This window comes from Vipera berus (assembly GCF_964194415.1).
Source record: "Vipera berus genome assembly, chromosome: 1".
NCBI lineage: Eukaryota > Metazoa > Chordata > Lepidosauria > Squamata > Viperidae > Vipera > Vipera berus.
This window is the reverse complement of record NC_138202.1, coordinates 241,428,458-241,443,036: the sequence shown is the minus strand read 5'-3', so window position 1 is coordinate 241,443,036 and position 14,579 is coordinate 241,428,458. Positions and strand designations below refer to the sequence as shown.

The following is a 14,579-nucleotide window of genomic DNA, read 5'->3' as shown; positions in this document are numbered from 1 at the left end:
TGTTAATAGTTTAGGATGGGAAGATTAAAGGTCGTTTTATTAACATTGTCATTGGTTACACTGTCAGCCAGATGGTTAGACTGGATTTGGCATTTTTTTATCCACTTATCAAGTCCTTCCCGAGGAAGGATAGGCAGATGTTATTCTTTGATGGTATTAAAGGTATTGTCACAGGATGTAAGCTGTTCCAAGTAAAGCCGCCTTTAACATTTGACTAATGGTAATTTTGTCAATGCTGATGCTGTTCAAATGGGCTCCATATGCTTTGGGATTGCACCCAAGGTGCCTATTTCTATTGGCATTATCTTTGCTTTCTTTTGCCATAGTTGTTGTATTTGCAGGTTTTTGTATTTTATTATTTTCTCCAGTTCTTTCTCTTCTGTTCTGCTGTCTCCAGGTATTGCAACGTCCACTGTCCAGACTTGTCTTTCTTAAGTCTGTTAAGTCGGCAGTGTTATGTGCCAGGTGCTTATCTGCTTGAATTCTAAAGTCCTTTAGCTTCTTAATTTTCTATTACTTTGTCCATTTTGTGGTCCCACCAGTTCTTGCTTGCAGGCAAAGGATATTTCTTGCAGATATTCCAATGCACCGCTGTTGCTAATTTGTCATGCCATAGCTTGTGGTCAGTCTGGGTGATCTTTTTGTAGCAGCTAACTAGGTGGTCTACTGTTTCTTCAATTTCTTTGCAGAGGTGGCATTTGCTGTTAGTTGCTATCTTCTCATTTCTGGCTTTGTATGTATTTGTCCTTAAGTTATTATTATTTTGTTTCCAATACACACACACACACATACAGTATATTGCAATGTATATATGAAAGCCAGTGCAAAGCATTAGAAAGTTAGAGTTAAGCTGAAGCTACCAAATTCAGGCCTTCAATCAGGTGGGTCAGGGCGAAACTGGGATATCTTGTATATCACTGCGAGGAAAGGTGGTAAGTTAAAGAGTGAAACTCTTATTTGAGTAGTATTATGCAGAGAGACCATATTGTGTCAATAAAGCTCAGGTCTAAAACTTTAAACCACATCATACATTAGAACAAGAAGCAACATTAACATTTCACTGAAAATTATGCCTGCTATTATAATTTATCTATTCAGATCAAACATCCTCTAGTGTTATTTCCACAAGATCTGATTGCAGTGATTTGGTTGGCATCAAATAAAATCAAACACGATTTAGTAATGAATAAATCATCCCAGGAAGCTGGGGAGAGAAAAAAATCCTCACACATGCCAGTGTAACAGCCCTTGCCTTTCCTCCCACACTTGGTCTACAAGTTAACATATGTTTTCCCTTATGCAACCATTTGCAATACAGGTGGGCTGCTGCATTTTTTATTTTTTATTTTGGATGGAGCGTTACTATTCTGGAGTTCTTTGTCCAAAACACAATTCCACACATGCCATCCAAACCACCAAAGATGAGTCAGACAATCAATCAGGGCCACAATAATTACTGTGCACATTTTCATAGAAAAGTACAGAATATTTATCATTAGCCACTAACTCAGCAAAAGCAGTTGTTCCAGAAATCTTCAAAGCTGAAGAGTCTTGAGTGGTGAGGAATGAATAATTTTTCAAAGACTTGTCCTAGGAAATCTATATCTGAATCAGATCAAATATCAAAGACCAGAAAACCCAACTTTTAAAAGCATGTGGATGTTTTTCTATGCTTTGGGGTAAATTGCAGAAACACTTGAGGATATATCTCAAGGAATTTCAATAAAGCAACATATAATCAATGAAGCCTGACATATGTTCTAAGCAATCTGAATTAATGTTGATCATATGTATTGGGACAGATCTTTAAAAAGCATGAAAAAATGAAAGGGAGGAAGGAAGGAAATTAAATAACCCAAATAATTCACCGTGTTTTATGCTTTTTTCCTGGGACTATTGAAAAGTACTTCCCATTTTCAGTGATTTATAGTACTTACAAATATGTAAGCTCCATCATGCTCTACTTTGGGACATATGGAATCTCCACCCATTCCAGAATGTATTAGATTACAGTGCTCAATCCTTCATCCAATTCAATGGTGCAAGTTAAACTTACCTGCTGCAATCAAAGCAGGAAATGAGTCACCTTAAGTGTAAAATGCTTGAATGGTACTGTACCAGCATAATGGGCTGCAAAATATGGACATCAATGATGATGAAAATATATTTTCTGACAACTCACTGACACTGTTTTATGCCCCAGATGCTGTATACCTGCTCTTGCATTTTGATTGTTAATTTCGATTTCTCTCTAAAAAAGTAGGTATGAATATTATTTCAAGAAATAAAAATAATGGGAGTAATTCAAATAAAACTAATTAAGAGAGATAATTGGAATCAACAAGGTTCAGCATCGATCCATAAAACCTACAGTAAACTCTTGCTTTTTTTTCTTCTTAAAATACCAAGGCATATTAATAGAAAAGCACTTAGTACTATTTACAATAAACTAGAGATTAGGAAAACTATAGAATAATTAAGCAAGTTCCCAGGAATATACTTTCCTGACAAATACATTATTGTTTTGCACTGAAGATCTGAGGACATAATCAAATAGAACATGGAACAAAATATTAAATACTCTTCCATTTTGAAGAGCACCTAACGCACTGTTTAAGTACACACTTTGTGCAATTGTAAACGTGATGGGGGAGAAGTGTACTTTCAGATTTGCAAAACTGAGTTAAATTATCAACAAGTGGGAAAGAAAAAAGGCTACAATTTTGTCTTTTAGATGTTAATGAAGTTCACAGCATTCTTCACCATCCCACACGTTGACTGAGGCTTCTGGAAGTGGTAATTTAGTAGCATCAGTAGCTTCCCCACCATTAAACAACTTCTCCAATATTAAAGAACTATTTATGTAGGACTCAAAAGTCCTCCTCAGATTAATCAGTTGGCATTAGAGTAAGATTGCCAATCCTGCAGTATGAGATATTTCTAACCAAGAACTCCACCATGGTCATGATGCTCTGTTGTTTTGAAAAGGAGACTATCTTAAGTTGGGTTTCATTGGCCAAAGCGTCTTCAGTTATGATGGTCCTGAAACCCATATATTTGTCCCACGTATTTAAGCAAATATCATACTTTAAATAGTTGGTTCAGATTACATCAGGTGACAACTTGTACATAATGAGGACCCAGATTGTTGGGGGCAATAAGCTGACTTTGTAATAATGTCGCTTGGGGGCCCGCAAAAGCCCTAATAAGCAGGCATATACATAGAATGAAGGCAATTGCTAAGCACATTGGTTTGTGCTTAAATTGTAAGCCGCCCTGAGTCTTCGGAGAAGGGCGGGATATAAATGGGATTAAAATAAAATAAATAAAAAATAATCCTGATTCTGGAACTTCAGTTCCCAAAGGGTTCTTGTAATGGATTTCTTATTTCCTGAGACATGGATTTCAGGAGGTTGGTGAGAATCTCTTCCTAAAGATCCTCAGAGGAAACTTTCATTCATCTGCTGTTTATTATACTTTAAAGGTACCCAAACAAAAGTGAGTGAACAAGTGAGAGCAAAGGATTTTTTTTTTTTAGGCTGAAGAGACATCTCAAGATGTGGGAAAGTTGCCTATTGCTTATGTTATTTTTACACCCACTTTTGAGTGCCTTGAGGCTACATTTCCCTTGAGTTATTACAGATATTGCCACCCACCTCAGTTCTTCCTGCCTCTGCCCTAACAGAACCTCTTTGTTTTTTTATCTAATCAAATTCAGAGCCTGTGCTATAGTTGGCTCTTTTGTCTGTTCAAAGTAGCTATATTTCTGATTTCCCAGGCTTCAGAAGGACTAAAAATAACCAAGCAAGACTCTGAAAGGGATGGCTGAAACCTCTGCCAGCATTTTGAAGCAAGTTTATTAGAAGAAATAAAAAATGGGAGCAGAGAAGCTTTGATGCTGGCATGTTGAGGAAACAGGCCTGAGAAGATGGCAAGAGGATTCTTTTTTTCAGCTAGCAGTTTTCCATTGAGTGACATTAAACAATTTTCTTTAAAGCACTGTTTTATATTCAGTGGAACTCCTTCTCAGTCATAGCCTAGTCATCCCTCAAAAAAAAATAATTGTGTAGCAGCCCACAAATTTTGCTTGTTGAGCATTTGAAGGCTGACTCTTGTTCACAATTGGCTGGTTTAACATGGAATTTGCTAGGCCAGTGATGGCGAACCTTTTACAGACAAAGTGCCCCCAAACCGCCCCCCGTCCCCGCTCCGCCTCCCACCCTGCCTGCTCCGCCCTGCCTGCCCCCTGCTCCGCCCGCCCACAGGGCCACGCACCGCCTCCATGGCCTGCTGCAGATCGCCCAGGCAGCCCTGCAGCACCATGGCAGCCACACCCTCCGCCCACACCCCACAGCATCATCTGCACACTATGGGGCGCAAGAGCAGAGTCTTGGCCCTGCTACCCGGCTATCTCCTTGGCTGCGCTGCTCCATGCGGGCCGCGCCCGGGGGAGACTCTCCTCCAGGTGGGCTGCTGGTGAGGCGGGGGCCATGGGGGGAGGCAGGGCTGGGGCGATGGCACACGTGCCCACAGAGAGGGCTCCGAGTGCCGCCTCTGGCATGCGTGCCATAGGTTCACCAACACTGTGCTAGGCAGTGCAACATGAAGAAACCTCAAAGAACCTCACCATGCTCTGATGAACTAGAGCAGGGGTAGGCAACTTTGGCTCTTTTATGACTCATGGACTTCAACTCCCAGAATTCCTGAGCCAGCATGGCTCAGCTTGGAAACCTCTCCCTTTCCCCTCAGCATGGCTGGCTCAGGAATTCTGGAAGTTGAAGTCCACGAGTCATAAAAGAGCCACAGTTGTCTACCTCTGAACTAGAGCAAATAGCTAACATCTCCAGAATGCACAAGTTGGGGCTCCAAGAAAATATCCTTCTTCACATGTGCTTTCATGTGTTTACTAAGCATGCCAGGAGTGATGTGAATTAAAGTTATTCCTCAACTGAACTCTTTCAGAGATTTAACTTCTTCCCTGTTGTTGTATCTGAGGATACAAGGAAAGTAGTGAAGAGAATTGTGCACCCTACTTGAATCCTGATATATACCAACACTATTTCTCCTACGTTGCCGACATCTCCACACCAAATGGTCAGGCCTCCCTGAAGTTGAACAACAATTGCCAGAAAAAATGTAACCTCTCTCTATTAGAATCACTTTCTGTTTGGATAATGGGAGTAATGTATCTCAACCCATTAGAGCAGGGATCTCCAACCCCCACCCCCGGCTGTGGAGCAGCACTGGTCCAGACTGCCAGGAACCGGGTTGCGCAAACAAGCAAAGCCCCATCTGTACATGCATGAGATCGAGACAGCACGCAAAACCACACACCACCAGTCTTGGAAAAACCGCCATCCTTGGTGCCCAAAAGATTGGGGGACGCTACACTAGAGGATTATTAGATTGAAATGTTGCAATATAACAATTATTACTTACACTCCCCTTGAAAATTAATAAGCAGTCTTTGTTCCTTGTAGTGTAGTTCTCTTTTTAAGTAACTACAATTTTCAAAAAACGGCTGGAATTGTTCACCTTTTAATTTTTGTATGTTCTGAATACGTCAGTAATACTACTTGGACGTAGAGATCTGTGTTTATAAATATTAGTAATATTCTTTGTATGTATTCAAATTACATACATAAAATTCTGAAATTTTGACTAAATCTGGGAGCAAAATCTTTATACCAGGGTGACCTCAGTATAGATCGGGGTGTCAAACTCAATTTCATTGAGGGCCGCATCAGCATTGTGGTTGCCCTCAGGGGGCTGGGTGGGCATGGCCTGGGTGGGCGTGGCCTACTGGGTGGGCATGGCTAGAGTGCCTACGGCCTACTGGGTGAGCATGGCCAGCTCTACATCGTTCGCATCAAGGGTGCCTATGGGGGCCTGGGCAGAAGTGGGACAGATCTGAGGGTCTCTGGCAGAAGAAGGGTCTCTGGGCCAGGGCCAAGGCAGTGAGGGCTGTTCCCTCACTGTTTCCAGGATGGCTTCGCGGGCCGCATGAAACCACTTCGAGGGCCAGATCTGGCCCCCGGGCCTTGTGTTTGACATGTCTGGTATAGATGGATCAATGATTGAATTGCCAGCTGTCCTGGAATACTTTGAGGATGTACTATCTTCTTATACCATAGTAGGGAAGAGATGTGATGTTACTTTGTTCTAAGATGTCCTGCACGGTATGTCTCTATTTGGGATAAAAGCTCCTTTCACCCTATGTTATTATCTTCAACTATGAAAGTCAGAGTAAAGTTGCATCAATAAAATTGATTGAATTTCCATATTTTCATACTGTGTATAAAAAAATATCTTCCAGAAAACTAATGGAAATTCTGAGCTCTGTACAACTTAACCATGTGTGCTAAGCAATTCTTTTTCTCCTTCTTCTCCTCATTTTTGCTGTGTGTCTGTGTGTGTGTGTGTGTGTGTGTGTGTGTGTGTGCAGCTGTTGTGTGTTATTTTTACTGCATAGTCATGTACGGAAGTTCTAGCATTGGCTATGAATAGAGATTGTCATTTAAGGGAAAATCTCCATTTACTGCTGTTTGTTTGCTTTTCATCTTGTATAAAGTCCCTAATGTTAAAAATGGCTTTTGAAAACGGCCAACAATTTATTATCATAATCTCGTTTCCCATTTTGGCTAATCCAGTCCTGAAATCTATCAGATGCCTTAGTCAAACACATACTGTTCCTATTCTCCCACAGTTATAAAGCATCATCATTTAGGCTGAATGCAATTCTGGTAATAAAATATTTTTTAAAAAAGCATAAGGGTTTTTTTATAAAGTACCATGGCATTGCTACCATCTTCAAAAATACATTGCTTAATAAATCTAAAAGAAAATATGCAAGAGCTATGAATATTTGAAACATCAATCCACAGAGTATTTCTCTGTCACATTAGTAGCCACATTAGAAGATGCTTTTAATTTGTTATAGCTATCACAAACCTATGGAATATTGAAGACTAAATATTTTTATGACATTCTTTATTATGACATTTTGTTGGTAGCCTTCTTGTGGTTGATGCTTATGGTTTCTCTACTAACACAGCTATTTTGGATAAGCTGCCTACTCCACAATAGCTAGGGCATACACATGACCTCCATATTCCAAATATGGTTACTATGACTTTCAGGGAGGGCTTGGCAAATTGAAGAACTCTCCACAAAAATGAAGCCAACAACAGAAGCAAAGACTAAAGAACCAATGAGTAGACCAGAACTTCTCTGGATAAGGAGAGGATGGAAGATAGCCTACATATGCTCCAGTTGGCTGCTTTTCACAAGGAGACAGGAGAGCAGTCTTCTGGGGGTTTGACAACTAGGAGGCAAAAGAATTAGCCACCTTGCTCAACATTGTGCAGAGCCTTTTAAAAGACACTAAGTTTGCAAGCTTCAGTTTCTAATCACTTTTGGAAATTGCCAACTAACCATTCTTAAAGCTATAAGGGATCTTCGGAATCACAAAACTGAAAACTCACTGGGTGAGTTCAACTTCAACACTGGAAAAAAAGAAAAAAACTATTTACAAGCTTAATAACTTAAAAGAATTTCAAATAAACAGCAGAGAGTGAAATAAGTTTTTGATTTAAGGACATTACAAACAAATTTCAGAGTCCAGTTAAATTAGGAATATTGACTTTTACTATAAAATTTTGGAATTAACTATAAAATAGAACTAGCTTCTCATGGGAACCAAAGTTACTCTGGCTATCTTGCCTCGGAACAAAAATAAGCAACTTTAGGATTTTAGAAATTGACACTATTTACAATTCTAAATAGTAAGAAAAAAATAACATTGGAACTGTTAAAGGGGATCTTTGAAAAACTGAGCCAAAAATTAATAGCTACAATGTCAACAGTCTCAATAATGTGTCTGATTCCATGGATAGATTACCTCCAAAAGATGTCAATGAAGAAATGAGAGGAGCAAATTTCGCTGACAAGACTGAATAAGTACCAGAAGTGGAACTATAAAGGACAGAACAGGAGAATGATCTGAAAAAGGATGCTTTATTGGGTACAAAAGAAAATGGATGAAGTTTTTCTAATTAAAGGGAAAATACCAATGACAACCAAGGGAACTACCTGAAAAATGTTTTCTTATTGGCTTTACAAAAACATGATGTTTTATGGACTTTCTTATAGATAGGGGAAGGTTTGTAATCTTATAAGGAATGAAGAGTTACTAAATTTGGCTATTCTTGTTGTAAGGATGGTTGGAAATCACTTCTTTTTATATTTATTTTCTTTTTATCATATTCTTTTTTTCTTTTTCTTTTTTCTTACAGTTTTTTTACTACTTTTTTGCTTTAAGTTTAGTTGGTATTAGTTTTTACTACTGTATGCTGCCCAGTCATTTATCATCAATTAGGTTATATAAATTTAATCAATCAATAAAAATTACTCTTTTTTAAAAATATCCAAATATGTCGATCAGCTAAAAGAATAAGAGGCATCTGCATATTATTCTGCAAAGGGATTATGAGAATTGTTGTCTGGGTGAAACAATTTATACAGTGAGCTCTTGATTCAAAAGCTTTATTATAAGGGATTTAAAAAACAAATTTAATAGTTGCTCCATATTTCTTGTATTGAGTATGAATGAATAGGATGATCGGCTGCTGCTGAACTTTCTACTTTTATTTATTCAGCATACCATATAGGCAGAGCACAATAAGGTCGTATAGGCAGATCCCTTGTCACCGAGTTTTGTGTTATTTATTTGCTCTGGATCCACCAATTTTTAATATAGTCAATATGTAGCATATATTAAAACTATATGAGTTTCTTTCAGTGTAATCTAATTAATACAATGTCTCATGGAAGCACAGATTCACATCTGGTAGCTGGGCTAATGCCACTTTGAATATGGCTCAAATTTGAACCGTATTATATAAAAATCATATTTTGCCCTTTGATTCTACATATGTTCCTTTTATTTAAAAAAACTACTAATGGGTATACTTTAATAAGTAAAACTGGGAACCAATGTAAACTTTAACCAATTAGACAAAGAAAACAGAAAAAAAATCTTCAAAATCCAAGTGTAGTTTGATTAGCTTACAAAATGACTTGACATTTTCGTATGAGGAAAATCAAGAACTCAGAAACATAAACTTGCTTTCTTCAGCAAAATAGTTTCACTGAACTGTGGTGCAAAACTCCTAAGCCAAATGATCCTCATAGCAAGCATTTAGCCAGGTAACACACCTACACTACTTTTGTTCTGAACATAGTTGAAAGCTGATGTTACCAAGGAAGCTAGGATCTTTATTTTGTTTGCACCAAAATTCTGAAAAAATATTAAAACATTCATAAAAAGTAGAGTCTCCCTTAAGTTTAAATCCTAGTGAATATATGGGCATATTGGTATTGGCAACAATATGGAAACAGTTTGTCATTCTCTTCTTGCAGGATGTTTTGTTGACTTCCCAAACTAGCCTTCAACCCTGAGAGTGTCTGCTGATCTTCCATCCAAATATTAGCCAAATCTAACCCTTAATTATTTTTTTCAAAATTAGACATATTTGACTAGGTGCTGCCACTTGTGCTCAATAATAAAGCATCAAAAGATCAAGAGATTTAGCTAAAAGATTGGGAGTGTAATGGCAACAGATGCTTATCACCCTTGGAATTTGTAGAATCTGTCCCTTTCTCTCTCTCTCTCTCTCTCACACACACACACACACACACACACACACATGCGCACACACTTTCATTTTGTTATCCACCATAAGCCAGGGCAGTACATGGTAGCCATGGACAAGAAAATTTGGTTATTTTCTATATATTTAGTTCTTGTAATCTGTTCAGAATATTTTTGATATTTTGGCACACCCAATAGTTCAGATGCTGAAGAGTCCAACAGGCAAAATCTCTCTCAGAAGTCAATTTTAGAAGGTACTTCTGAAGCTCTGGTATATAACCAAAGGGGGAGAAATGTCTACATAGAAATGGCAGATGCATTAATAGGATTTTTTTGTAGTAGCCCGTATGCAGAGTTCTACATTCTTCCCTATTGAAAACCCCACACCATCTGTATCACGCTTGGAAACAAACAAGGTATTCATACATCAGCTTTAATCTTTTATTCTTGCTTGCTGCTTAAGCATATCCTCCCGTTTGTTGCAAGAAACAAATCCCTAATGTACATTTGCTGTTGCGAAGCTAAAGTTTTATTCATCCATTAGCAGAAAATGACACCAGTATGAAAAATGCTTCTCCACTGCTGATCCCTATCTTGCCTTTATGGTCTCTATTTTGACTCACTGCCAATGGTGCTGTCCTGATTTTGCTTGTGCACTGAATGATAAACAGCAGCTGGTTGATTCCTCCAGTATTGCTGACCTCCTTGTTCTGAACATCAAACACGGCACTGCAGGAGGAATGGTTGCAGATCTGGCTATAGGACTTTGCCTATCTTCTCTAGCTTCCTTTTCTTCCTGCATCCCATTCTAAAAAGGTAAAGGTAAAGGTTCCCCCGCACATGCGTGCTAGTCGTTTCCGACTCTAGGGGCCGGTGCTCATCTCCGTTTCAAAGCTGAAGAGCCAGCGCTTGTCCGAGGACGTCCCCGTGGTCATGTGGCCGGCATGACTAGACACCAAAGGCGCACGGAACGCTGTTACCTTCCCACCGTAGTGGTCCCTATTTTTCTACTTGCATTTTTACATGCTTTCGAACTGCTAGGTTGGCAGAAGCTGGGTCAAGTAACAGGCGCTCACTCTGTCCCATTCTATAGGTGCCCAAATGGAGTACAGTAACTAAAACAAAACAAAAACTCAACAGTTTGGAGTTACAAAGGAAGCTGAATCACAAAGAACAATTCTGACTATGACGTCCCTCCCTTTTCTTTTTCTTCCTTTATAGAGGCATGATCATTTCCAGATGCACATGCTCTGTTCAAAAAGTAAGGAGGGGGAGAGTTCTATCATTTAGCCTGTTCTACTATTTCAAACTTTGGCAAATAAGTCAGTTCCTTAAGGAAACAATAGGAAAATTGAAACAGATAAGAACGCTCAGGAATCATTCAGAAAGGAGCCTGAAACATCAGCCTGAAACAGCCCACAAGTAGCTTTCTGATTTTACCTACCACTGGCCACTCCACAGGGTTTATGAAATAATACTTTTAACACTGGTAAAACTAAGGATGACTCAATCCTTACTCATGGAGTAGGTTGAGATGAAAGCAATGTCACAGGAATACGGGAGGGGAAAAGGATGTAAGTTTACACTGTGATTAAATGTAAGTAGAGAAAAATGGCATGTTGAGTGTTTCTCCCAAGGCCTTTGTCAGAACCTCCCATTTTGTTCTGCTGTCTCTATTGAGCCATTTAGGATTCAACAACGCTGTTAATTTTAAGCAAGGATAACCTGGTAAGCAGCCTAATCTATAAACAGTACTGTCCTGGAATGTTTTAAGAAATTATCCAAAGCCCCAGCAACTTTCTAGCTCCAAATATTTGAGGTCAGAATGGCACAATTAAGACAATTTTTTGTTTTAAGCTAAGGGTAGAGAGAAATATTATGCGACTCCATTGCCTTTGTGTAATTTGTTCCCATTTATACAGTTTTGGGGCTAAAGTACATGCTGTTAAACATTTAGAGAACAGATTTTTTTATTTCCATATATCATTTCAGAATTTGTAGGGAGTTTTTAGATTACTTTTTTTATTACTGATATATAAAGTTGGTAAATACCAGTTTTGTCTCTTTTCCCCTGCTCTTTAACACTTGCTAAAGTCAAAATTCTCTTTTCCTAACCAACTGTGTGTTACACCATCTAGCAAAGACAGCAAGCAAGCCGATACAGGCAATAATTTCTTTCACTTTGAGAAATAATCAATACAATCCTGAACCATTTTGTTCTAGGCTCCAGGACCTGTATGCCAAAATTGCAAAACATATGCCTCTGAATTTGTCCAGGAAAAGAAAAGGCATCCTTAGCTTTGAAATGGCACAATTGAAATTATTTGCAATGGCAGGATTCACACAATACACCAAACTAGTGGTTTTCAAACGTTTTTTATTTTTATTTATTTTAATTCCATTTATATCCATTTATATTTTCTCTTATGCAGATCACTTGCATTATTTAAAGTTCTATGAATTGAATATTTAACTCCCTATATGGACAACGCTAGTTACTGCTTCTTCCCAAACCATCTATCAGGGGTGGCTTTTGGCCCTGAGAGGGAATCAGTTACGAGGCCTACATGAACCCCTCCAGCTTTGATATCACTACCTTTTCCACACAAACAAGATACTACACAGAGCCGAATATGCTCAAGACAAGGCACAACTTCACAGCTCGCTCTTTTTTTTATCATCAAGCAATCTCAGAATCTTAAATAATTTCAATAATCTGAACGTCAACTAGATGGCCAAGAGGAAGTTTCCCCGTGTCTTTTTACGATCCTCCGGATTTTTGCAGCCCAGTTTTGGGGACTAGCCCAGGATCCAGATAGGGCGGCTTTCTCGTGCTTAGGGCATCCTCTTGATGCCGAGCCGCCCAGAGGACTAGCAAGCTGCTCTGCCTTTGGGAGGATGTACCGCAGGGGTTTTCAAACTTGGCCCTTTTATGACTTGTGGACTTCAACTCCCAGAATTCCTAAGCCAGCATGCATGGCTGATGAATTCTGGGAGTTGAAGTCCACAAGTCATAAAAGGACCAAGTTTGAAGATCCCTGATGTACCGCGTCGCTACCGGACACCGAAGGCAATGCTGGTCCTGCCGCCGAAAACCAGCGAAGCTCAGTCTCATTTCTCCCTTCAGTTGAAAAGTATCAAGGCGCAAAATCCCTGGGAATTAAACCTGCTTTAATTCCACCCCCCCACACACACACACACCAACTTTCGCCGTCCAAGCAAGCGCGCGCGCGCGCGCACACGCACACACAGAGCCCTTTAGGTTACGGAGTTCTGTTTGCATCACGTGACAACGGAGAGAAGGAAAAGTAGCTTTTCCGTCCTCCTCCTCTTGGCGTTCTGTGTCTACGTCACCGGCACGTAACCTATTGCGGCCCTGAGCGCGCGCTTCTGCGCTACGGCGGCCGCACGGGTTCAGTCGGGTTACCTAGGTTACCCCCCTCCGCTGACGCCCGGAACTTTCCTCTTTAACGGCTTTTCTCTTCGCCGGTTCCTCCTCCGCAGGTGAACTTACTTCGGCGCCCTTGACCTCCTTCGCCTCAGCTCTTCCCTGAGGCGCGTAAGCGAGGTGGTTGGCGCAGCAGCTTGCGCGGGGCCGGAGCGGCGTGGCTCTCTGCCCCGCTCAGCCCTCGGTAGGAAGGCCTGCAAGAGGGGGGGGGGTGACCGAGATATTCCCTGCAGTTGTCATTCCCGCTTTCGCGTAACGAGACCCGGCTTTGCTTTCCAGATCCCGACTCCCCCCCCTCCCCCCCAAACCCCCAATGGATTGATTCCCTGAGCGCCTAGAGATGCTCCCAGAAGAAATTGGCGCGCAGGAGGTGTAGCAGGTCCGGCATGGCTTACAGTGGCGTAGCGTGGGGGGTGCAGGGGGGGGCGGTCGCACTGGGTGCAACATCTGGGGGGGGCGCATTAGATGCAATTTACTTTAATTACATCAGTATTTTCATAACAAACAATACATGTGCTTAGGGGGTAAGGGTTTCTTTAACTCAGGGGTAGGCAACCTTGGCTCTTTTATGACTCATGGACTTCAACTCCCAGAATTCCTGAGCCAGCTATGCTGGCTCAGGAATTCTGGGAGTTGAAGTCCATGAGTCATAAAAGAGCCAAGGTTGCCTACCCCTGCTTTAACTAATCTAGTGGAAGAGACTCGAGTGCTAAAATCCACGGGTTAGGGGGCGCAAATTACTTGCCTTGCCCCCGGTGCTGACAACCCATGCTATGCCACTGATGGCTTATGCTCGGGTGACCAACGGCGGGGTTGCGGGGAGGGGAGGATAGGAGAGAGAGAGGACCTCCAATTCTTCGCTACTACCTAAAGATCGCCCAGATGTTTGCCGCCCTATCTGAGCAGACAAGCCGTTCACCGGGGCTGACACGAAGTCGTCGACAGAAAACCCCCGTGAAATTTTCTGCTCGTCTTTAGCTTGCGTCTCTTGCCTTGTCCTGTTGAACGGCAACGCCCGGATTTCCTTGTGGGGAAGGTTGCGGGTTAAGCAAAATGGTGAAGTCTTCTGAAAAGGTCCTTGGGAGAAAAAGCCTTTTGGGGTGAAATAAAATAAAACCTTTGGGTTTAGAGGCCGAAAGACGGTCAATGGTTCAGTATTACCGGTACAGCTTGAGGAGTATTTTGACAATGACCCGAAGACGAGAGGACCAACAGCCTCATCTGATGGGACCGGTTCTCACCAAAAGTGCTAAAATACAAAACCCATTGAGGAGCTCTGAAATAAGTTGTCTAAACTGGTGGAAAGACGGACAATGTGATCCAAACTGTGCTTATTTAGTACTGCTTGGTTCAGTGGGTCTTGCTCTTTGCTGGATTTCAGTTGCAATCAGACATAGATAAATTTGAAATTTGAGGCTGATAGATGTAGTGATTAAAGTATTGGACTGGTACTTAGGAGACCCAGGCTCTATATCACAC

General features: G+C 40.8%; 1 protein-coding gene across 2 annotated transcripts in view; it reads left to right on the top strand.

Moving 5' to 3' along the window:
* Positions 1-13,057: 13,057 nt before the first annotated feature.
* Positions 13,058-14,579, top strand: part of CEP162 (centrosomal protein 162) — a 43,333-nt gene continuing 41,811 nt past the window's right edge. For both annotated transcript variants that reach the window (XM_081314245.1, XM_081314244.1), the window contains exon 1: positions 13,058-13,156. The gene's annotated coding sequence lies outside the window, so the exon portion shown is untranslated. The remainder of the gene's footprint in view (positions 13,157-14,579) is intronic.